This window comes from Schistocerca serialis, chromosome 2 (assembly GCF_023864345.2).
Source record: "Schistocerca serialis cubense isolate TAMUIC-IGC-003099 chromosome 2, iqSchSeri2.2, whole genome shotgun sequence".
Lineage (NCBI taxonomy): Eukaryota > Metazoa > Arthropoda > Insecta > Orthoptera > Acrididae > Schistocerca > Schistocerca serialis.
In genome coordinates, this window is record NC_064639.1 from 515,088,680 (window position 1) to 515,115,447 (window position 26,768).

The following is a 26,768-nucleotide window of genomic DNA, read 5'->3' on the forward strand; positions in this document are numbered from 1 at the left end:
TGTTGAGTTCATGCCCTGTCGAGTTGCTGTACTATGCCAGAAGAAAGGTGGTCTGAGAATACTGACAGGTATCCCGTGACTTCAGACTACCCAAGGAAGGACCACTGTATACTGCACCAAGCACACTGCGACCTGTTCAGATCTGTGCCTGCAATTTGGAACAGGTAACAGACTCCCTGCAGCCTGTGTCATCTTTTACCACTGGTCAGAGACTAGCAGCAACCGAACTAGGAAATTACCATCCCTTCCACAGACTGCCATTAGCACAACACTGACACCTGTACGAGGGGGGTTTGAAAAGTCCATGCAAAAATAAAAACTACTTACATGTTTGGGTAGACCTTTTTTATTTTTCGACAGTCTCCTTTTAGACTTATACACTTCATCCAACGCTGTTCTCATTTGTTGATCCTTTCCGAATAATAGGAACTGTCTACAAAACAGCTATTAATTGCTGCAATCACCACCTCGTTTGAATAAAATCTTTGTCCCGCCAGCCATTTCTCCAAATTAGGGAACAAATAGTAGTCCGAGGGAGCCAAGTCTGGAGAATACGGGGGATGTGAAACAAGTCGGAATCCTATTTCCATTAATTTTGTGACCACACCTGCTGAGGTGCATTGTTGTGATGGAAAAGGACTTTTTTGTGGTCCAATCGCCAGCGTTTTTCTTGCAGCTGAGTTTAAACAGTCCAATAATGATGAATAATATGCATCTGTAATAGTTTTACCCTTCTCCAGATAGTTTATGAGGATTATCCCTTGCGAATCCCAAAAAGACAGTCGCCTTAACCTTTCCGGCCGAAGGAATGGTCTTCGCCTTTTCTTGTGCGGATCCTCCCATGGTAACCCACTGTTAGAGTGTTGTTTGGTCTCAAGAATATAGTAATGTATCCATGTTTCATCCACTGTGACGAAACGACACTTTAAGTACTGTGGATCCTTCCTGAACAGCTGCAAATCATCCTTGCAACACTTCACATGATTCTGCTTTTGGTCAAGCTAGAGCAATCGCAGAACCCATCTTGCGGATAGCTTTCTCATGTCCAAATGTTTATACAAAATATTATGTACCCGTTCATTTGAGATGCCCTCAGCACTAGCAATCTCACGCACTTTAACTGAAGTTGTAACCTCCACAGGGTGTCCAGAACGTTCAGCATCACTTGTGCCCATATGGACACTGCGAAAATTTTGAAACCACTTATAAATTGTTCTAATCGAAGATGCAGTCACCATATTATTTATCAAGTTTCTCTTCAGTTTCCTGAGGTGTTTTGCCTTTCATAAAGTAATGTTTAATCACACATGAAATCCTTTTTTGTCCATTTTTTGACAATCACTTGACTTCCTTGATTCACACAAATGCCAAACACAAAGAAATAGACCAATATGGATGAAACTTGGCGTGCACTCTTTCCAAAGATGCTACTAACTAAACATGACTTCGATACTCGCCGTTGGTGCCATCTCTCAGACTTTGCACGGACTTTTCAGACATTCCTCATATTTGGAATAGTGTCGTGACCAAGGACTGGGGACTGCTAATGAATGGCATTTCTTTATGTTTCATGTTTCACCCTTCTGCCCCACTCCCAAGGACGATTGCTGCTGGTGGTGGTGATGCCAACTTTAGGAGAGGTCCCATTCTTTCAACGTTCTGAAAAGGCACAGTGGTACCACCAAAATTCCGGATACTCAAAGTATAAAAAAAAGGCACTGGTACAGTGTTTGCTAAGGGTTTGGAGAAAATGATTACAAAATCCTACCAGATAGGTTCTTTTGCTGCTGACATGTCAGCAAGACAAACATTCACTCTTGAATTTATTGATTGCATATAAGTAGAAAATGTATGACCATGGAACATCCTGTTGACAGGTGATACCTATTTCCACTTCCAAGGACATGTCAATAGGCAGAATATAGTTAACAGAAAGCTTGCAAGCACATCAACTAATAGCACTTCATTGTGCACAGCTGACTGTGTGGCACAGGTTGATGGCATTGTGTGTCGTAGGGCTGTATTTTTTCTGAAGAGACGAGTCCTGCGGGTCCTGTTACCCGTACTGCCACTGGTAAATGCTTTGAGAGTATTTTGCACACCACATCATTCCAACCCTTTCACAGTATGAATGTGTGCTTCGCATCTTCCTCGCATTGCACAGCCAGTGAAGTGACAGCTGCAGAGGTGTATCGGAAATGCTAGAATTATCAGTCATTTCCCTACAGCCCAGCAATCTAGATGACTATCTTAATTCGTGTGACTTCTGGCTGTGGGGTTACTTGAAAGATGTGTTCAGTGCTCCAATTTCAAAAATAGTTTAACTGAAGACACACACTGCACAATGCATTCTAAATGTGACCCCCGAGAAACTCCTATCTCTTGTGGAACATGCTGTTTCTTGATTTCAACTTGTGGCTGGAGACAGTGGGCAACATACTGAATGTCTTTCACCAGCCTCATGACAATTGGGAATTGATGTAATTTTGCTTTTTATGCAGTTTTTGGTCTAAGGACAATTGAAAACTGATTTTTCCATCCTACATGGTAGAGCTTGCCGTGGTAAATGGGCTTACCTAATAAACAGCATCACAACTGTTGACTGCCAAACTTGAGTAGTCTTACACAGTGAACAGTACGGATGGCAAAACTATGCAACTCAAACCGTAGTCATCTTACTGCGATTCATCTGTTATTTGTAGCTGACCCCATTTACGTTAAGATGCTTACAGTGATATCGCTTGCAAAATTTTTCGCTCCACAACAATAAATGTTGTTTCAGTTTTTAAATCTGATCCAGTAATACATGTCTTGTAACCCTCATTCTACAATAACAAGTTCTTATGACAGTGTGCTTCAAGGTACTGGATTGGCTCACCTCCCACATTAGTATAACATTTTTGTTGGCCACACTCTCTCTGCTGAATACTTTGTGCAACATGTTGACTCAGAAAACATTATGAAGTGTTACATCTGATAACCTAACCCAAAAGTTCTTGACAGTTGTTGCCTCACAATGTATAAACAAAACCAGCTTTCGTTCTACTAGTTAATGCCAATAGTTCCATATCAATGAATGACACGAACACAGTATGTGAAGTCATCAAATTAATTACCGATTCTGTGATCATTACGTTGTACAGTCAACTATCATGTGTACTTGGTGAAGTTGTCACTTTTCAAAATGCATTAAGCCAATATGCAGACAACTTGACTCACCATTAAATACTGCATTAGAAGTAAGTTCAAATGCATCTGCTGTTGTCCTGAAGAGTAGCTTCGAATTGAAATGTGATATGGAAGCATACATATGTTGCAGTTACTAAGTTAAAAATGCCCAATGAGAACTGCAATTACGAAGCCTGTCAATTACAAGTTTCTTGAGTGCAGAGTATGGTCTCTGAAGCAACATTACTGATCCTTCCCCATGGAATGCTAATTTCCTGAATGTTTTTTGAAAGACCGCACTGCTTAAAAATTGTATTTTTGTTTCCATGAAGTCAAAACATGTTACTGATTGACTATCTGCAATTTATGATCTCTGGTGGAATCAAGCATGCACACACTTTCACTTTAAGTAAGATATACAGAATGATTTTTCACAAAAATGGAAACAGACGAATAACAAATGCTTGCTTGTAACTTAAGCTGCATATCACTCTCAAATAAGTAAAATAGCACAGAAAGTTAATGTCATGTTACTTACATGTCTTATGTCAAATTTGTTACAAAGCAGCATGTAGCTCTTTATGTTACATATGCTTTAACTATAAAGGCATTCCATTCCAAAAGGCAATATACTTCACAATAATGCTATTGTGAAAATATTTGGTTTTCATTCCCAAACAGTTAAAATTAAGAACAACATATTGCTCTGTTGGTTTTATTTCAGAGTATTATTCAATAACAGAAGCAGCCCATAAAATAGCATATGTTTGCAGCACCCTATCTGACAAATGGAGTAGGAATGGAAATGTGGAAAATCAGGTTTTTTTTCCAAATTATAAGTACATGATGTTCATGAAATGCTTGCAAATTTTATACAGGTAAATTCTATCTAAAAACAGTCTTAATAATTTAATTGGATAGACAACAAATCTACTCACCAAGTGGCAGCAGAACACACACATGAAAGACAGTTGTAACTGGCAAGCTGTCAGTCAGTGGCTCTTCCTTCGGGCAGAAAGGTTGAAGGGGAAGGAAGAGGGGTGAAGGAAAAGGACTGAAGAGGTCTAGGAAAAGGGGTAGGTCATCCAGAAACGCAGATCAGGGAGACTTACCACATGGGATAAGAAGGAAAAATTGATTGTTGGGGACTGCATCACACGAGGTTTGAAAATTTGAGAGCTTAAAGGTTGACTATGATATTTGGTCCGTGGGGCGCTCAACTGTGCAGTCATCAGCACCCGTACATGTCCCAATTTTTACACATACCTTTTTTTCACAGAGTAATCTAGCCACTGTCACAAATGATGATGATGATGATAACACAAACACCCAGTCACTGGGCAGAGAAAATCCCAAACCGGCCAGGAATCGAACCCAGGACCCCATCATCCAGAGGCAACAATTCTAGCCACAAGACCACGACCTGCAGACGAGCTTAAAAGTGGAAGACAGGGTATTATGCAGACATAGATTACTGCTTAAACACCATGCATGAGTTAATAGCTAAGTGCATTGCATGTAACAGGTTGGGGGGGGGGGGGGGGGGGTGAAAAATAGACAGGTAACACAATGAAGGAGGTAGGAAACTAAAATGGAGTGAAGGAAAGAGTGGTTACTGTGAAGAAATGCCGAGATGGAAAAAATTAACATAAATTAAGGCCAGGTGGGTGGCGGGGGGGGGGGGGGGGGGGGGGGGGCAATGACCTGTTGTGGTCTTAGTTCCCACCTGCAGAGTTCTGAGAAACTGCTGTCTGGGGGAAGAAGGCAGATGGCACGGGTGGCGAAACAGGCACTGTGGTCATGATTGTCATGTTGTAGAGCACGCTCTGCAGTAGGATATTGTGAGCTGCCACTATACAACCTCTGCCTATTCAGCCTAATTGATAATTTGGTGGTAGTTGTGCCAATGTAGGTCAAACAGTGTTTACGTAACAGCTGGTATACAAGAGTCGCTTCACAGGTGGCTATCCCTTTGATTGTATGGGTTTTCCAGTTACAGGGCTGCTATACGTGGTGGTAGGAGGGTGCACAGGGCAGGTCTTGCAGAGGGGACAATACAGGGGTAGGAGCCATATGGAAGGGAGATGGGTGCCAAAGGAGGATACAGTCTGTCAAGAATATTGTCGAGATTGGGAGGGTAACAGAACTATTCCAGTTGAGGTGCACAAAATTTCAGACAGAATAGATCTAATTACAGGGCATGATTTTAGGAAGTCATGGCCCTGTTGAAGTAGCTGATAAACACATTCCAGACCAGAATAAAACTGAGTCACCAGTGGTATGCTCCAAATTTGTTTTTTTTTTTGGAGGAATCAACAATACCAGGATTGGATGTGATGGCCTGGGAAATCTGCTTTTTAACTAGGCTGGTGGGGTAATTACATCCCGTGAAGGCTGAGATGAGAATGGTGGTGTGATGCCGTAAAGAATCTGCATCCAAACAAGTATCTTTAACTCAGATGCAAAGGCTGTATGTGAGGGAATGTTTGATAGGGAAAGGATGGCAACTGCCAAATGTAAGTACTGTATGTTGGTAGGTTTAATGTAGACAGTAATGTAGGCAGAAGTGTGTAACTAGCCTTTGGTGACGAAGAGATCAACATCGACGAAAGTGGCGTGGGATTCGAAACAGGACCATGTGAAATTGGGAGAAGGTCTTCAGGGATTCCAGGAATTTTAGCATGTCAGCCTCACAATTCCATGTGGTAAAAATATCATCAATGTATCTAAACCAAACCCGGGGCTGAAGACTTATGGATCCCAGGAAAGTGACCTCCAAGCGAGTCACGATGCATCATTTGCGTAGGAAGGAGACATCCTGGTTCCCATGGCTGCACCCCTGATGTGTTTGTACGTCTGCCCCTAAAAGGTGAAGTAGTTGGTAAGAAGAAAGTTGATTAAGGTAAGTAGGAAGGATTATCGTAGGTTTGGAATTGGGTGGAAGCTGACTGACGAAATGTTCGGCAGCAGACAGACCATGTACATGGGGAATGTTAGTATACAGGGAAGTGGCATCAATGGTGACCAGCAAGATATGTGGTGGGAGTGGGACATTCAGATGAAATGGTTGGTATCTTTGATGTGGGAGGGGAGTGTTTGTACTATGGGTTGCAAGTGTTGATCAGCTAAAGAAGATATATGTTCAGTGGGTGCACTGAAGCCAGCAACTATAAGACAGCCAGGATGATTGGGTTAGTTTAGTTAAAAAGCAGATTTTCTGGGCCATCACATCCAATCCTGGTACTGCTGACCCCTTAAAAAACTTTGGAGCTCACCACCGGCGACTCCGTATTATCCTGATCTGAAATGTGTTAAGCAGATACACTGACAGAGCCATGACTTCCTAAAAATGATGCCCTGAAATGAGATCCATTCTGTCTGTAATTTTGCCCACCACAACTAGAATAGTTTTCTGTTGCCCTCCCAATCTCCACAATATTCTTGTCAGACCCTTTGCTCCTTTGGCACCCATCTCCCTACTGTATGGCTCCTACCCCTGTGACCATTCCCACTGCAGGACTTGCCTATGCGCCCTCCTACCACCACCTATAGCAGCCCTGTAACTGGAAAAACACGTACTATCAAAGGGAGAGCCACCTGTGAAACGCCACACATCTTATACCAGCTTTTATGTAAACACTGTTCGGCCTGCATTAGTATGAGTACCACCACATTATCAATTATGATGAATAGGCACAGGCAGAGGATGTATAGTGGCAGCTGGAAGTATCCTACTGCAGAGCATGCTCTACAACATGATAATCTTGACTACGGTGCCTGTTTCATCACACGTGCCATCTGGCTTCTTCCCCCCAGACAGCAGTTTCTCATAACTCTGCAGGTGGGAACCAAGACCACAACAGGTCCTTGGTTGTCACTATCCGTCTGGTCTTAATTTACGTTAATTTTTTCCATCTCAGCATTTCTTCACAGTAATCACTCTTTCCTTCACTTCGTTTTAGTTTTCTTCATCTTTTATTGTCTTACTTGTCTATTTATCACTGCCTCGCTCCCACCTCTATTACATGCAATGCACTTAGCTATTTACTCATGCATGATGTTTAATCATTATCTCTGTCATGCATATTTCCATGTCTTCCACCTTTAAGCTCTCAGGTTTTCAAACCTTGTTTCGTGCACTCCCCAACAATCAGTCTTTCCTTCTCATCCTGTGTGGTAAGTCTCCCCTGACCCAGAGTTCTGGGTGACTTTCCCAAAATCTACTGCTTTGCCTAGCCAGTCCTTTTCCTTCACCCCTCCTTCACCTTCAACCCTTCTACCCGAAGGAGCCAATGGCTCTGAAACCTTGCCAATTAGAACTGTCTTACGTGCGAGTTCTGCTGCCACTTGGTTAGTAATTTTTTGGTTTGTCAATAACTGATTGCTTTCATTGTTATAAAAACTGTCTTTGTAGTAACTGGTCAATTCCTTGTTTGTTTAAAAATCTTCAATAGCAAGGTCATTAGAAGTGGATCATCCAACCCTTCTTAGTGTGAACTATAGTCTTTTTAAGGTCCCGAGCCAGCAAACACTTAGGAGTTAAACACGTCTTCTGGCCTTTGATTTGCGTCTAATGCACATTATTGTTCATATTTCGTAACAAAATTCAATGGTAAAACCTAATAATTTATGAGACAGGATAGCAGTCCAGTGCTTTCTTTCGTAAGATGAAATGTTGAATACCACCAACAGACACACACAAAACTGCGGGAACACTATACTGCTTTTCGAAACTATTGGTTCTTTTTCACGGAGAAATGAGTCCTCACAATGTGTGATACCCTTTCATTCTAGGGTTTGACTGACATGCATTTCCTTTCTACCTCCCCCCCCCCCCCCCCCTTCTACTCGAGGGAGGAACTAATAGCTTCCAAAGGAATGAAATCGTCATAGCCTTTACTTTGTGTGTGTGTGTGTGTGTGTGTGTGTGTGTGTGTGTGTGTGTGTGTCAGCAATACTAAACTTCTTGTCTCCAGGAGGTATGTACTGGACAGCCATTCTGTCTCTCTCTGCTTAGAATTTTAGAATTATGTCAACTCAGTTGTTATGCAATTACAAACTAATTATTTCTATTATTTACCATTTTTACCTGATAAGACGAGGTTTTTTTTCCACAGATTCATCAATCTAAAAATACGGGGTCATCTTATAGTCACAGATTAAACTACTACTGCTGAGTTCAACTTTTCCATTGTTTAACGGCTGATTATAGGGAGTCCTTTTACATTTACAGATGAAACTTTGGTCAGTGAGGATTCGTACAAATTTATTTTTAAGGATTCCAGAGGTAGGATTTATCACACAATAACTACATTTGAATAAGCTCTAGATTTCCTGATAGGCCTGAGTGCTCGATGCAGGATTGATCTTGCTCGAACAATCGTGACATTTGATGCACGGTGCTAGTGCAAGGGATAGTGAAGAAACTATGAACTAGCCACTACAACAATCTAATGCTCTGCTTAAAAAACTGAAAGTTTTTACGAAAAACCCAAAGAAATAGCACTGAAGTGCACGAACTAACAAACTTTTGTTGCATTTGAACAGTTCTGCAATACAAGTTCTTGTACTTCTACAGCTACCGTATACAGAAATTCATATTACTTTTTACGTAAGGGAAACATTCAAAGGCAAAAATCTTTCCCTCATAATAGATTACTAGATTCTGAAACCAATTCAATATTTTATTTGGTTACGAGAAATTAATGATTTAACAGATGGCTTGTCAAATGAGAAATTCTATCACTGTTCATGCCTTACAACACCAGGGGAAAATGTTGCCACCTTTAGAATAAGATGGTTGTATTCAGATGAAATGGGAAAGAAAATTAATCCAGAATTAAATGTTTAACAAATAAAAGTCACATTAAACTGAAAGCAATTGTTATTGCAAGAATAAATTATGGTGGAAAACCAATTGTGGAGATAGTACAAGAAACGTCACTAGATCAGAATGAGCGAAAGTTCAAGTACTGGACTGAATCGTGACTGCAATCTTTTATTTATATAGAAGCTGCCGCTGTTATGTACGACCTGCACCCTAGCAGAAGTGATAACTACATTGTGTGTGGGGAGGGACGGTGTGGCGTAGGCAGCAAACTTCACCATGCCAGCAACCATGGACATCTACATTGCATACTTCGACTTTTTATGATCATCTACCACGTTTCGAATCCATTTTTTACTCTGAACCAAACCGACTTTAGATTTGGACAAATAGTCAACAAAAGCACACATTTCTGCAGGTGATTGTAAAAGTCTAGATTGGAGCTAGTGGTGCACATAGTGTTTTGTGAAGCAATGCTGTCAACACTGTCGTGAGGTATGTTGGGAATGATGTGTCAGCTGCTACTTCTCTACAACTGACAAGAGAGTGGCAGGCAGATGAAATGTTTGGGAGCAAGACACGTTTTAATACTCTGAGAAGCAAAATTCGCTATTCATTCAGGGGGAAAAAAACCTGCATTCTGAGGTCCCACATTAATTACAATTTCAGAAATCACAAAATATTTGTGACAAAGAAGATATAAGTGTCACAGCTGTCCTGTTAGGATTATGACAGTTTGAAATAGTGATACCACAGACAACAGGCTAACTAAACAAAAAAGGGGATGAAGATTAAAATTAATGTAAACAATTTCTTTTTGTTCATTTTTCCTTGTATTAGCAAAATAGAGACAATCAATGAATGGACAAGTTTAGAATGTGTGTTACATGAGCTTTTTAGGCAGATAAGGTGCCTTAGTTCAGTAACAGTCATTGAAATTTTGTTTAGTCAGAATATGTTACGAACACGTTTTTCCAAAGGAGCCTTAGTCAGGGTTTCTTTATACTCAAGTAAATACGGTCCTTCCTCTGAAATATGTCAGGGTGAAGAAATTATCTCCTACAATAACAAGCTAAAATTTCAGTTTTTGTTTATACTGGCCAGATAATATGAAATATAGCTTCTTTGTCCTCACATTTATCTTCCATTTGCTCGCAAAGCAGGTTAATTTATTGTGTTAGGCTAGTAATTTTAAGATCCTGCTGAAAGTCTAACCTTGACTTAAAATTACAGCCAATATTTCACTTCAAGAGTTTGTAACAGAACACAGTGTCAGTTCCACATCACACTGTGCCTGTGTTAAACAATAGGCTCCTTGAGAAATGTTTATTTTAACATATTCTGCTAATCAAAACTATAAAATTCTTTGTTGATGTTAAATATCTGGCCAAAATATTAATGTTATACAAGGCACATTCAGAAGGTAAGTGTACAGCGACTAACAGACTATTGTTTTTTGGGAGTTGGCAACACCGAGTGGTAGAGGGGTTCCCCTGATCAGAGTGATCAGTACAGCGACATGGTAAGTATGTAAACTGATGATGATGATGTGACCTGTTGTGTGAAAGATGTTGGTAAGAAGTACCATCAAGCACAATTCATGTGTTGAGATCCACTTCCTACTTGCAGAAGGAATAGCTACCAAAATTTTTTTGTGAATCAAAACAGCGGGAGTTTTATGAACAGAATGAGTTTAAGTGGTGCGAGGAAACTTTTGATGAAGACTCCCTAAAGGCAACGGATGAAATTTCTGTGATGTTTCCAGAACTCTCCTGAACTCTTATACTAGGTGCAGCAGAATGTACTCCCTAGTTTCAAACAATCACTGAAGTGCGCACAGGTGCAGTAGTGAAGTGGGGATAGTGGTGTTAGGTAGGGGCAGATGTTGCCATTTTAGTAGTCACCATGCCATGGTCTGGTGAGCATGAAGTTTTGTCGCAGAAACATTCTTTAAAAACAATTATAGCATGGCAAAGATGCAGAGCACTTTTAGGGCAGTTTGGTTTCAATCTTCGTGACAGGGTTCCACATGCTAATACTGTTAGGAAATGAATTTATCATGTTAGGGTAAAAGGCTGTGCACTTCCTAGAAAACCCACTGGCTGACCTGAAAGTGTGAGGACACCTGAAAACATTGTGGCAGTGAGAGTGTCCACAACACAGTCTCAATCGCACTCTGCGCAGAAACATGCTGCTGATCTTTAAATATCATCTGGAAAGGTAAAGTGAGAGATGGTAAAGGGTTTGCACCCACTGGGAAAGTGCAGGTAGTGTGAAGTTAAGGCACCATAGCAAGTGGTGGAAAGCGGATTCCTGGAGGTAACAGAGAAGAGGGAGAAGCACCACACTGACAGTCAAAGAAATCATCAAAGAAGGAGACAAGGAGGGGTGGCCACGCATGGCAAACAAACTGCATGTGTACCTGCCGAGGAGGAAGTCACGGCGTTAGGACAGTGGTAATTCAGCAGCTTCAGCATACAGACACTCAACCGGGGTGATCTAAAAGACACCCATGGCCAAACGCATGCCACAATGGCAGATAGTGTTGAGAGAGTGTAAGAAATGAGCATGCAGAAGCATAAACAAAGCACCCATAGTCCAGTTTCGAACGGACATGGGACCAGTACAAACGGAGGAGGGTGCTTCAATTGGCACCCCAGGAAGTACCATTGAGGACACACAGGACATTGAGGGACCACGTACAGTGGGCTGCCAGGTAAGACACATGGGAGGACCAAGAGAGCTTCCTATCTAATGAGCCCCAGGAATTTAGTAGTGTCAATTAATGGAAGAGCAAGAGGCCCAAGATGTAGAGATGGTGGGAGAAACCACATGCACGGCCAGAAATTCATACAGACAATTTTGTCAGGGGAAAAATGAAAGCAGTTGTCGATGCTCCAGGACTAAAGACAATCAAGACAGTGCTGAAGATGCCACTCAGTGAGACAGGTCCATGGATAGCTGAAATAGATGGCAAAATCGTCAACAAAAAGGGAGCCGGAGATGCCCGGTGGGAGACAGGACACGATAGGGTCAATGGTGATAGCAAAGAGGATGACACTCAGGATTGAACCCTGAGGCACACGTTTTCCTGGATAAAGCTGCCTGACAACGCAGAACCCACACACACCCTGAAAACACAATATTGTAAAAATGCCTGAAGGAAACAGGGCAGGCAGCCATGGAAACCCCACATGTAAAGAGTACCGAGGATACCGGTTTTCCTGCAGGTGTCTTAGGCCTTCTCCAAATCGAAAAACACGGCCACAGTGAAGGATTTCCGCAGAAAGCCATTTGTGACATGGGTGGACACAGTAACGAGATGATCAACTGCAGAAGGCCACGCTCGAAATCCATACTGTGCATCTGTCAGTAAGCTGCGCGACTCTAGCCACCGTACCTGCAGCACACGAATCGTATGTTCATTCACCTAGCAAACGCAACTGGTAAGAGATGAGGCCGTAGCTAGAATGAAAGTTTTTGTCCTTGCCTGCCTTAGGTATGGGTACGACGGTGGCTTCACGCCAGCATCTGGGAAATGTGCCCTCTGCACAGATGCGGTTGTACGTGTTAAAAAGTAAGTGCTTGCCCACAAGAGAAAGGTGCTGCAACATCCAAATGTGGATGGTGTCCGGGCCTGGGGCAGAGGATTAGGATGAACAGAGTATGAACGAGCTCCCTCATAGTAAAGGCAGCATTGTAGCATTCACGATTCCAAGAAGAGAAGGGTATCGCCTGAGCCCCCTCTGCTTGTTTCCAATGAACGAAGGCAAGGTGATAGTGCGAAGAGCTCAAAACTTTTGCAAAATGGTGGCCCAACGTATTGGAGATAGCAACAGGATCCACAATAACATCGTCTGTTACTGTTAGGCCGGAAATTTGGGAATTGATCTTGGTCCCTGATAGCTGTCAGAGGTTGACCCACACGACAGGGGGTGGAACTGTTAAAAGAACTAGTGAATGAAAGCAAGGTAGCTCGTTTGCTATCCCGAAGTATGCGTGATACTTTGCACACACCTGTTTATAACGAATGCAGTTTGCCATCACAGGATGACAGTTAAAAGCACGGAGAGCACGTCTCCGTGCGCAAATTGCATTGTGGTATACCTCAGGCCACCAAGGGACCGGAACACGACGTGGTAAAGAGGAAGTGTAAGGAATGGAACATTTTGCAGCAGTAAGGATAACGTCGATGAGATAGTCCACCTGGTCATCCCAACTGGGGAAATCTTGTTCTGCAAATGTTGCCGGGGAAGAGTAAAGCTGCCAGTCAGCCTTAGTAAGCTGCCATTTGGGTGTGCATGCAGATGGGGTAGGAGTCAGCAAATGGAGAGCACACAGGAAATGGTCACTCAAGTAGGTGTCAGAAATAACGGACCAATCAAGACGATGGGCAAGCTGGGCAATGCAAAAGGAGAGGTCCAAATGGGAATAAGTGTGCGACGAGTCGGAAAGGAAAGTGGGTGATCCAGTGTTAAGGCAGAAGAGGTCAAGTTGGTTTAGGTCAGCCAAGAGGGCACCTCTCTGACAGGTCCTGGGAGAACCCCAGAGGGGATGATTCCCATTAATGTCACCAAGTAGCAAAAACAGGGGAGGTAGCTGCCCGATAAGTTGAAGGAAGTCTACCCTGATGACATCGAAGGATGGAGGTACATAAATGGTACAGAGGGAGAATGTCAGGTGGGGAAGGAAAAGGTGAACTGCAACAGCTTGAAGACAGGTAGTCAGGGAGATAGGTTGACTATGAAGGTCATCCCGAATGAGCAGCATGACGCCCCCATGAGACAATGCCAACCTCAGGAGGAAGGTCAAAACAAAGCGGTAAGTAATGTGGAAGTTGTGATGCTAAAAGCAGCTGTAAATCCTCTTTGTGGTTCCGAAGGCCACGAACATTCCATTAGAGGACAGTCACGAGGAGGAAGAGAGAGAGGGGTGTCAACTTTGTGGACTGAGTGACAGCATGTGTAGAGTCACTACTACAGGGCACAGGAGCAGGAGGATCCTGCTGCAGAGGGTCCACAGAAGCATCAGCTTGCTTGTGTGGTCCATCTGTGGCGTCCAACGCTGAAAAATGGTTGGTGGTGCACACTGATGAGAGAGAGGCCGGCCGGGCTAAGGTACCACGTGGCAGTATCACATGGCGACACCGTCAAACAGGATCGTCGAGTTGGTGAAGGAGAAGACCGTTTGCCTTTAGAGGACTTCTTCGAGCCTTTCCAGGTAGAGGAAGACTGGTGTTGTTTCGCTGGAGGGACGGAGAAAGTCTTCGCAGGAGTACTACTCCTATCCTTTCCTGTCTACTGGTTGTGTAGTTGGTGGCTTCGTCCCTTGAGTCGAGAGTGTGACAGTTTGTTGCACAGTGGGATGGGGGAGGATGGGGAGAGGGCTAGCAATGCTACCCTGGCACTGGGCGATATCACAACCTCTGAGCCAAATTAGAGGTTGCATGTCTGCGTGGCCACGTCCTTCATGGAGCGAGGAGTAACAAGAACAGAACTGTAGGTGCCAGATGGGAGAACACAGGGTTTGCGATTAGCCAGTATCTTGTGAGCTACTGGGTAAAGCACTTTCTCCTTTACCCGAATCTCTTGGGCAGCCCTTTCATCTAGATGCAAGGGACAACCCCGAGAGGCAGCGGCATGGCCACCATTGCAGTTGATACAGAGGAGAGAAGGAGGCAGACAATCGCCCTCGTGTGCATTCCTGCCACAGGTTACACATTTGGCTGGGTGTCGACAAGATGTTCTAGTGTGGTTAAAACGATGAGACTGGTAGCAGCGCATCGGGTTTAGAATGTACGTCTGGAATGTGACAATTTCATAGCCTGCTTTGAGCTTTGACGGCAGCAACACCCTATCAAAGATGAGGAAACGAGCGCAGGTGGGCACTAAGGAGCAATCTACTTCTTCATTACATGATGGACAGCAATGACACCCTGATCAGAGAGCTAAGATCGTATTTCAGCCTCTGTTAGACTGTCAATCAGCATGGTGTAAATTACAACACGGGAAGAATTTAAAGTTCTGTGGGCCTCCACGCAAATTGGGTAGCCATGGAGAAGCGAGGCAGCAAGCAGTAGTTGTGTTTGAGAATCAAAAGCCGTCTCCAAAATCAAAGTGCCATTCCGTAATCGAGAGCAGAATTTCACAGGGCCAGCAATTGCATGAATGCTTTTGTGAATAATAAACAGATTGACTGTGGCGAAGGACTGACTCTTCAGTACATGGGACCAGAAGGATTTGTGGTGCAGTGGGAAGGGTCTCTGAATCAATAGCCTCATTACATTTATGTTTGGTAGACGTTGAATGGGGAGATTATTGCGTCATCACTAGAAAATCTCCCATGATTGCCAGTGACTCCGATGGCGCGCTCCTTCCAACTGGGAGCTCCCTTCCCAAGGGGCCACACCCACCTTAGGTGATTGTTCACACCTCACGCCACACAATCCGAACATCTGATGGAGGGACCAATCAGCAATTTGAGAAGGTTGCAACTCACACTATCACCCCTCCCTGGGCCTATCCTGTACCCTACCTGTCGACCCAGTGCTGGGAATTATGCATTACCCAGTCACCTGTCACACGTCATATGCGTGAGCTAGCCTTCAGGAACACACAGGTAGGAAGAAGGAAGGAAGACGATCCTCAAACGCTGAAGTAGAGGAACGAGAGAAGGGAAACAAAGAAAGGAAAACAAAGGTGGGGCTGTTTGTACATCAGAGACAGAATGCTCCTAGACATTCCCCAAGGGAGGAGAAAAAGAATAGCTAGCAATAGACATGCAGCACAAAAGGGAAAAATGCTGCAAAGACTGGGAGACACGCCAATGATGGGATGCACGAGGGATATTTGAATAGGAATCTTTACCCTTGCAGTCCAACACCGTGACCATATAACCGTGACAACGTGCCTAGTTATATCCATCAATGTTTCATACCTTCATCTTCAACCATTCACTGTTCTTTTTTGCTTCTATGTTCATAGTTCAGTACACCTTCCTGTTTTCATACTCCATCTATGTTCAGTTTTTTTACAGCCTATCCACTGGGTCACCATACCACTAAATCTGAGGGGAGAGCGATGTCAAGTTTCCAGAAACTTACTTTCACTGTGACGAGTCCAACAGTGTAATTAGTTTCCACTTCAAGAATCTTAACCAGAAAAACATTCATAGTTGAATTTTTCACATCATGTGAGCTAATGTACATTTGTGAAAGAAGTAACACTATTCATTACAAAACTGGCATCCCAATTTTACAGTGAAATACTTTATTTTACATGAAACTAACTTACAAGGTAATTAGCACTGAAAGTTCCACACCATCATAATTTTGTATTGTCAATTTCGCTTTTCGGATTGTTAGATTATGAACTTTGACACTGGACTACTATTACTCTATTCTTCCTGGATCACGTCACACACCCTTCACCAACTAAAACACTACAATTCTGAATAATTTATCATTATGTAGAACAATTTGCAATGTGGCACCTGTAATCTTGAGTACGTTATTCCCAGTGCCGACATGAAGTGATTCTATAAGCTTAGCTAAATTACTAGATTACCACTTTTTCATAAACTAAAATTTTACCTAACTGGCAATTAAATGACTGAATAATATCTGAAATAAAAACTTCTTCACATGCCTTTTTTTAAACTGGCATACATCACTCCAAGTCCTCCAGTATGTGTCCGGTCCTGGCCAACCTAACAAGCATGTAACATCTGTACTTCCAATATTCTCTCAAGTTAAAATTCTACTGTTCACAAGAATGTGTGTATCTGTGTGAACACGCACACAGAATCAATAGTAATATTGATTACTTCCATGTGATTTCTGTAACTCAAATTACAGAATATTTGGCTGAAATGTGTCACAGTGTGTGAGGTTTGAGCTATCATTGTCATGTGACGAGTTATTGTTGAGCGTTGTGACTTCAATTACTGAGTGACCCTACTGACTGAACCAACTGAGATATTGTCGAGTATGGGGTACTACCCAGAAGTTCCTCAAATTTACATGGAGCTGGTGAAATCCAGCTTGTACAACTAAACACTGCCAGGTGGTACCTCATAAATCCTTTGAGAGTTACAGGCTTGTGTGACTTTGTGATAGGTGCGTGTTTTGCGAAATTGAGATGACGTGTGCCTGAGAACAACATGTCTGCATAAACTTGTTTTTCAGACTCTGAAAAACCACTACGTTAACACAATAAGTCTGGATAAGACGTCTTACATCACAGTAAAACTTTTAACTTTGCAAGATGGCACACAATCGTTTGATGATGATTCCACTCAGAATACCCCTCAACTGGTATTACTCCTGAAAACGTTGCTGGAAGATTGTGATCAGACCATCCAGGATATGAGCAATGTTGTGGGGATGTCTAACAGGATGTGTCAAAAGATAATGTCCAACGAAAGTGGCGCATGGACGACTGGTTCCTCCACCGTGACAATCTGAGATCACGCACTGTGTTTATCACCCAAGAGTTTCTGGTGAAAACAAAATGATAGTTGTTCCTCATCTGTGCTAGTCAACTAACCTGGCACCAAGTGACTTATTCCCTGAACAAAACTCAAAAATCCGTTAATTTTACATAATTGAGGAGATCCACACAGAATCACAAGTGATACTAAACAGGCCGTCCGTCATTCATGCCAAATTCTGAAAGAACAGTTTCCCAGCCATCTGATCTCCTTACAAGGGGATGTTCCTTGGCTCCCATCGCTCCCTTTATTTGAGCCTGTCATTTTTTTCTTTGGGGATATGTCAAAGCAGCTGTTTACAAAGTTTGACCAAGGACCTTGGAAGCTCTTAAGAAGGCAATTACAGATGTCATCGCTAGAATAATGCAAGATATGCTGAGAAAAGTTTTCGAAAACTTTTTTGAATGACTCAATATGGGCATTGCTCACCGAGGTTGTCACCCGGATGATATAATTTCCAAAACCTAATGAGAATAAAATGGCACTGAATGTAGTTTTCAGAAATAAAATCTTTTTTAATTACCTTTGTGTTCTTTTTTTGTTTTACTTTTCACCCATAAATTATGGAGTGCATTCTGCTCCACCTTGAAAGAGACAGAAACACAAAATCACTAGGATACCAGAAATTGTGCACTAAATGGGTTCCAAAACAGCTGACAGAGCAGGACAAGAAAAAACTGGTGAATGGGTCCAGCAAGCTCTTGAGTCATTTGAATAGGAAGGTGAGGATTTTCTGAGCTGTACTGTGACAGGATATGATGGTTCGCTTATTACACGGTACAAAAAGACAAGTCAGCACAATGGCATTGCACCAATTCAACATCTGGCAAAAAATCAAACCACAATTTTGGGCAAAAAAATCATGACTTTAGTGTTTTGGAACTGAAAAAGGCATAATTTTGGTCAAATTTCTGCCTCAGCGGGAGACCATCATCACACAATGATATTGCAAGACCCTAAAAAACTCAAAATGTCATTCAAAATGAAAGAAGAGAATGCTGATGGGAGGAGTGTGCTTGCTGTACAATAATGCCACAGTCCTCACACAGACTTAGCCATCATGGAGTTTTTGGACTCATTTGGTTGAGGTGTTTTGAAGTACCCCCATATTACCATGACTTGGCACCTGCAGAATTTGGACAGTGGAAAATAGGATACCCCTAAAGACATATCAAAAGTTGAAATTACTCCATTGCATTGGCTATTATATACGAACTTCTGTTAACTAAATACTCCACTCCTCTCAATCATTATCCTACATGGGTCAAGTTAGTTACATAATTTATATGTGGCATACACACGAATATTTCTAAATGTTGTCTAAGCTGAGTTTCACTTTGATTATTCAGAGTATTATTTTTAATGTCTTGATCCTTCTAATGTAGGGGGTCTCAGGAAGTGCTGGCAATCTAAAGATATGATTTATGGACTTAGTGACACCACACATTATGAACTTCGACATTCCAATTTTTCAATAACTTAGTTCAAATATTGTGAAATAATTAACTTGGGAAATTGTAAACAGTTAGGTTCAGAAGTGGTTACTGTTTTGACTGCAGGTCTTGCCTCAGTGTTAGATTCTGACATTTCCTGTTATACTTTTGTTGATCTAATTTTCGCGTACTCTATTATTTGACTAAGGGGATACGGAATCTGATTTTGGGTTAAAAAAATCAATTTTCGTTTTATTGACATTATATTCCGTCAAGTTTCCTCTTTAAACTGACATATCATACATGCTCTACTAGAATTATAACTATTTTATTCTTATAGATTTGTGAGATTGAGTATTGCGCTTTAGTTATACACGTCTCTCATGGCTGACCATAAACTTTTTGGCAGTACATTTATGTGACATGAATTCAAATATCCTGCTTTTCAGCAACTCTTTATACACTATTTGTCCGAAAATGTTTCCCTCTGGTTTCCTCAAGTTACTCTTTGACTTTGTGATGGGATTGTTTGTAAATAGTGTGCTATATGAAAGAAGTAGTTGTTGAGTTATTTTGTATTTAGTGCTTCATTTCAGTGAAAATGCCTAGAGCTAGACCAAAAAGTGTTTAAAAAGCGTGTGAACTGGCAAAAGAAAAGAAATGATGATTCATTAGAAAAGCAAAGCAATTCATCATCACTGTTGGAAAATGCGAGTCCATTACTACTGATTTGACGAAAGAGCTTACTCCAAATGAAAACAATGCTTCTCATAAAAAAAACTAAGGGATTTGGAAGAGAAATATAATTTACTTGATAAAGGAAAAGAAGTTTCTGAATTCATTGATATGATTATATTGTGCGAAGCTCTTGGAAACCGTGTGTGCTGCAAAAATTGTCAGGGAAACGTTTATCTGAAAGTAGAATCCCATGTTGGCCTGGCTGCCCTTTATAGTGTATATATTAGGTTAGTTTATGGATTGCACGCAATTGGTAAGAGCAAAGCAGCTGGTGATATGCTATGTGGTGTTCTAAATCTTCCAAGTGTACCTTCAAAGTTTGATGCTGACAACTATGTACTAGGGTCTGCAGTTGAAGATGTAGCATGGAAGCCAATGCAGGTAGCTGTGGAAGAAGCAATGAAAAAATGATGGTGGCCGTGACCTCACAGTAGCTTTTGATGGCACAAGGCAAAAAAGGGGTCATACCCCCAACAATGGTGTTTTAACAGCAACTAGTGTTGACACTGGCAAGGTTATTGCTGTTGCAATAATGTCTAAATAGTGTATATGCATAGACAGGCTGAAAAATGAACATAGTGATGACTGTGTTGCTAATTATTATGGTAGTAGTGGTGGCATGGAGGTTGCTGGGGTGAAAAAAATTTTTCATCACTCTTCAGAGTGGTATAATTTCCGCTACGTCAAGTATCTGGGAGATGGTGACTGTAAAGCATTCAAAGAAGTTTTGGAAAGCAAACCATATGGGAACAGTGTAAATATAAGCAAACTTGAATGTATAGGACATGTGCAGAAGAGAATGGGTACCAGGCTGAGAAGGTTAAATTCAGTTATGAAAGGGAAAAAACTAGACGGGAAAACCTTGCATGGCGAAGGAAGATGACTGATTCCATAATAGACCACATTCAGAATTGCTATGGCCTTGCAATCAGGCAAAATACAGGCAATCTTGAAAAAATGAGGAAAGCTATATGGGCTTTGTATTTCGACACCGCATCCACAGACAAGCATCCAGAACGTGGTTTGTGCCCCAAAGGTGAAAAGAGCTGGTGTAAATACAATAGGGGACTAACAACTGGAGAGAAAGACATTCATCACTACAGTCTACCATTAGCCGTCATGGAAGAAATAAAGCCCATTTTCAGACATATGGCTGACAGAAGTCTTCTGATGAAATGTCTTCATGGAAAAACACAGAACCCAATGTGATATGGCATAGTCTCCCAAGAACAGTGTTTGTCGGAATTAATACACTACATTTTGGTGTGTATGATGCTGTGGCAACCTTCAATCTTGGGTATGTAACTAAATGCCAGGTCCTTCAAAAGTTGGATTTGCGTGTTGGTTCCTGCACAGTATGTGCTACGTTGACTTTAGATCAGCACAGACTAAGGCTTGCTGACTATATAATCAAGACATTAGAGAAAAAAATCAGGACAGGTGCAGATGGGTGCCAAAAGAAGACTTTAAGATGATTATGAAGACTGAAGGGGGGTATTAACTATGGATCAAGAATGTTTTAATCTTCTTTCTCCGTTTCCCGTAAGTTGGCATTTTACTTCTTCTAGGAACATATCAGGTACTGGTGAACCTAGAAGTCTGAAATTTTTATGACAGTCACATGTGTTTCTTTTACACATTGAAACAACAATGTTTTAATTACTTTATTTACAAAAGACTTACGGGTGATAATCTAGTAAAAAGTGATTGAAAAAATTTACTTCAAAATAAATGTAAAATATCTCTGTAAAATAATACTTTAACGATAAACTGTTGTTTCAGTACTGTTATATCAATGCACATACAGTAAATATTTTACCTCTCTGTCTCCAGTAGTTTGTGAGAAAATGTTCCCTATAGTAGGCATATTTTAACATTGCGGGGATCGGCGATTCCGTATCCCCTTAAGTTGTTAAGATTGCTGTACCATTTACCTCAACTTTTGATGTAACACTTACCCGTAAATAACGTATTCCTCATGTGGATGCACAAAATGGTTTCATAAACTTTTCCAGTTTGTGACATCACCAGATTATTAAACAAATTTATTGTTAAAACTTCTAGTCCATCCTGAGAAGCAGAATCTAACCTAGCAGTTAATATGATTGTCTAGTTTCCAAAATAATGATCCGTTCATACACCACTCTTCAAATAATCACACGTCACCCAAAATAATCAGTCCCAGTCGAGCAAATGAATGAGCAACATCTATGTGAAACCTGTTTCCTAAAATAAGTGTATTGGAATCTGCAAAACTCAGTACAGTCAGTGCCTAAGAACTTATAAGTCATTTCTTTTAATTAAAGTTTGTGAATACTTTTCCGAATTATGTTGTGACCGGTAGAAGGGTGTCACACACTATTACTGTGATTTGAACGAATGATTGCTGCATGTAGGACTGGACTATATGAAATATTGGTGCGAAACTTTCTTAGCTGGATTACTGAAACTCGGTGTATTAACTGTGACGTGCTCTAAATGTGAACTGTGTTCTGTGCCACAAAACATTGTTTTGGTGACTACTTAGAGCTACTATTAATTCTTGGGCCATGTTTCTAAAAAACTGAATTCAAAAATGTTACAATTTATCTGATGAATCCAACCACTGGACTCTTTATTGCGAAAGCTAAAATGGTGGCTATGTTACGAAGGTAAGAAACTGCGTCACCATCCTAATGACAGAGCACTGATGATAATAAATGTGTAAAAAAGTGATTTAATTGTTGTTGTGTGTATATCATTAAGCAAATACCACTCAGTATCCATTTACTAAAGAGTTTCAGTTTAACTACTACAGACAGGTGTGGTACCGAAATGGCAACGAAAACTGTATTAGCCATCTTACATGTTAACACAATGGGAAGGCCCTTAATGGGACTTGTATTAAAATTCCACAGTGTGGTTAAGGTAAGACCTATATTTTTACAAGTCATTTGTATCTCATTGTGTGTTTCAATCAAAGCTTTAACTCTCAATTCCAACACTGTACTGTTTTGGAAACAAAATTTTTCACTTCTACCCAGAAACATGGCCTATTTATAAGATTCCTAACATCTCTTCATTTATTTCTAAACACTGAAATCACTCTTCAAGCATATTGTGTCTTTTTCATACACATTTTCCTACAGACAGATTTTTGCATCTCTCACAGGGGCATTTTTTTTGTGCACATTCTAAGCTGACTTACTTTTGCTTTTTCACTTGCAAAATTCCACAGTTGCTGCTTCATTTTAATGGATTTCTTGGTGCTATCTCTCTCTGTTGTTTCTTATTTGGGAATTCATTTACTGGCTGAAGACAAAGACACTCTTCCTGTAACGTTTGATTATTTGACACTGGGACAATTAAAACATGAAGTTTTATTGTTACTGCTTGTGATTAACTGTTTGGGAAGGTGAGTAACCAAGTAAGGAGAAAACTGTGTTTAATGCTGAGGAACAGGTAGCCAAAATCAAAAGTGCACCTTGCAACGACAGTATGTTTGAAGACAGATCTTTGTATGAAGTCAAGGTATGTGGTATACATTCAGACAGTTGGCAGCACGACAAAATTTGCTGTCTGCTCACTTTCTCCTCCAATTTAAATATAAGACCATGATATAAACACCCTGGGAATGTTATTGTGTCTACTGTAACACCACTGCCCCAAACTATCTTAAAAAGAGAAATGTTCTCCTGCTCGCTTTTAACATGGCACATCATGACTTAAGGGTTAGTATTACTAAAATAGTGAGCTCTAGCAGCCTTTAGTTCTCAGTGTGTCCATTACATAAGCACCAAAAAAGAACTTTCATTGTTTCAACAATATAATTCCCTAGATTTGTCATATTATAAGCCAACTGTAAAGTACAAGCTCTTCTGTCTTCCTGCAAGATAAATTTAGGTTTGAGATTGTGGAGTTACTTCCAAAGAACAAATCTAACTAAAGAATAAATTGATGGAATCACCCTCAACTTCTATAGTCTCGACACCAACTGCCTTTCACTTTAATCTGAACAGATTGTTTAAATCACCTCTACTGCAGCGAGAGTGTTGCAAACTACCGTATTTACTCGAATCTAAGCTGCACTCGAATCTAAGCCGCACCTGAAAAATGAGACTAAGTAAAGGAAAAAAAAAAAATTCCCTAATCTAAGCCGCACCTGAAATTTGAGACTCTAAATTCAAGGGGAGAGAGAAAAGTTTTAGGCCGCACCTCCAAATCGAATCAAAGTTGCTCCATTGTAATATGAGACACAATTTAGGTTGAATGAATGATGATACAGCTGTAGTAGTTTGGTTCGAGTTGTAAGCTTAGCAGTTAAGCTTTACCAGGTAGCCATTGCTATGCGTCAGGCGCTCCGTCCGTATTTATACGGGTACCCTTCCTTTTTCACATGCTTCGTCTGGTTTGAATCTATTGCTTATTTTGCTTTGATCTGATAAGTGCCGTTTTCTTTGTTATAGGTGTTTACGTCACTCTAAGCTGAAAATGCATTACTGTACTATGTCATGCATTGTTTGTCGCATTTTGATAGTGCGTGTTTACGGCCTGTCACCGCTCGCGGCATTACTTGCTTTTGTGCTACCGCCGCTTAAAAAAAAAAAAAAAAAAAGAGGAATCGTCTCATTAGCGAAACAATGGCAAGAGACTACTATTTGTTGTTACTTACACTGCTGCTTTCTTTGATAATGATCAACAAGAACCAAATAATAGACTGCGTATGATAGAACATGTACTGAACGAGAGTTAGGCGAAAGTTTTTCTCCGTTTGAAAATCTTTGCGGCCGCTTCTTTAGTACATCAAATTCTGCACAGAAATTAGTCATCTTAGATTTGAAAATCTAGTCAGCTGCTGTGCTTCACTTCTGACTGTATCACTTAATACGAATATAAACATGACACGATACGTATATTCTTCCGCGTTTGCTGTTGTCTCACTCTAGTTTCGTAGTTTATTAGGCAGGCAGGATTTAAATGAGATAGCAGCAAACACGAAAGAAAACATGGCAAAATGTTTATATTCGTATTATTCTTATGGTGAAGAGAATACTGCATGTGATTCACAATTCATACAAGTTCCTATTAGCAACCATCTCTTGTCACAGGTAGGAAAAATTTCAGAACGTAGAGTTGGCCATATTGACAAACATCCCAAACAGTCTTGCCAGTCAGATTTTCGTAGTACATTGAAATTCTGCTACATTCGAAGATGAACAATACGGAGTTTGTATTTTCTTCATTGGATAATGTATGAAAATGCAGTGGTCGAAACTCGGGGCGGAGAAAAAAAAGCTCGTCTTCCACCTTTTTTTTTTAAATTTATTTACTGACGCATAGGTTTTGGCACCAGTATTTATCTTTGTGCCTACAAATCATGCCTGTGTAGCGCTACATATATTCGACGGCAGTTCGTTGTGGCGGCACCTACCAACATTTTTCACTACTTCCGCTTGCTTTGCACTCAATTCTAAGCCGCAGGCGGTTTTTTGGATTACAAAAACCGGAAAAAAAGTGCGGCTTAAATTCGAGTAAATACGGTACAACAGAATGCAAAATCTCATCCCAAGGGGTTCGTGAACATCTTTGTTAAGGTGCATCATAAGCATCCCATCAACAGCACACAGTAGGGGTTACAGATGCTGAGCAAAGGAACACTGCATGTAGAAAAACCTAGTGGACCTATATTTACTACCTTACTGAGTTCCAGTTAAGTGTTGAACTTCAAAACCAGCACACCTACATTTGGAGGCAGTATAGAATGCACATCAAACACACATACCATATTCCAAAAAATTAGACACTCACTAAGCAAACACCCACCAGAACAGAAAAGTTTTTATGTCTACTTGATCTGGAGATGGTGAAACTGAAAAAAAAAAAAAAATGGGATAAAAGAAATTACTCAGATCATCAAGAGATAAAAAATTGTGATGGGAGAATGGAATTCAAAAGCAGAAAAAGGAAAAGATGGAAATTTTTTAGAACATGTATTGAGGGAAACAAATGAAAGAGAAAATATGCCTGATAGAATTTTGCACAAAGCACTATTGAATCAGTGCTAATACTATGCTTAAGGACCATGAAAGACATATGTATACATGTAAGAGATTAAAAGTGAAGAAACTGCAGACAGGTAGCAAATTGAGGAGTTGGGACCTGAATAATAATTAACTTTGTAGATTTTAAAGGGAGTAATATGCAATGACTGACTGAAAAAGGGTAAAAGAAAACGAAAGAAGGCAAGCCGATAACTGTGAAATGAAATTCTGAAGGCAGCAAAGGATCAAATAATCAAAAAGAAGCCCAATGGAAGTTCTTTGACAACACCTGAGATAGTGATTACGTGAAAAGAGAAAATATAATGCAGCAAGTAATGGTTGTAGTAGGATTGCAAAGCTGTAGAAGCATGGATAAGTATGGTAAAGATGGATGCCACCTACAAGAAAATCTGGACAAAATAGAAGCACTTTTATGAGCATCAAGAGCTTAGATGGGAAGCCAATACTAATTTTAAAAAAAAAAAAAAAAAAAAAAAAAAAAAAAAAAAAAAAAAAAAAAAAAAAAGAGAGAGAGAGAGGAGAGAGAGAGAAAATAAAGGTTTTTGGCAATCCACTTAACGGATGTTAGTTCATAGTCCCTATTCCCCCCCCCCCCCCTCTTCATAACATTCTTTTTTTTATTTTTAATAGCACTATTTATCACATGAATGGCAAAATATCGTTGCAGGTTTACTCCTTACAATAATGTTTTTAGGTGCCATTCCACCTTACACAACACAACCTTGTTTTTCTATTTTAATTTACTTAATCTACTCAGTGCAGTCTAGGCACACTTCTTATGCACATATATTTAATGAACTCTTCATGTAGCTCTCCTTAACTAGTGACTGTACATTTGGGCAGTTGACTTTAGCCATGCCATCATCGTGTCTTCTTATAAACAAATCAACTTTTACATAGACAAGAGCTTTATGTTAATGGGCCACTACACTTGGCATTTAATCTTTGCACCAGAAATACTATGTTGCTGCAGTCTTAAGCCATCACTTGTGATTATTTGTGTTCCTCCGACTTCATTAGTTCGTGATTTAACATGTGCATTAGCTTACATTATAATTTTCTGTTCAACAG

The 26,768-nt window shown here is 40.7% G+C and overlaps 1 protein-coding gene across 3 annotated transcripts in view; it reads right to left on the minus strand.

The window, feature by feature from the left end:
• The window catches only part of LOC126457481 (myeloid leukemia factor), a 133,426-nt gene that overhangs the window by 19,143 nt on the left and 87,515 nt on the right, over positions 1–26,768 (minus strand). The window lies entirely within an intron of this gene.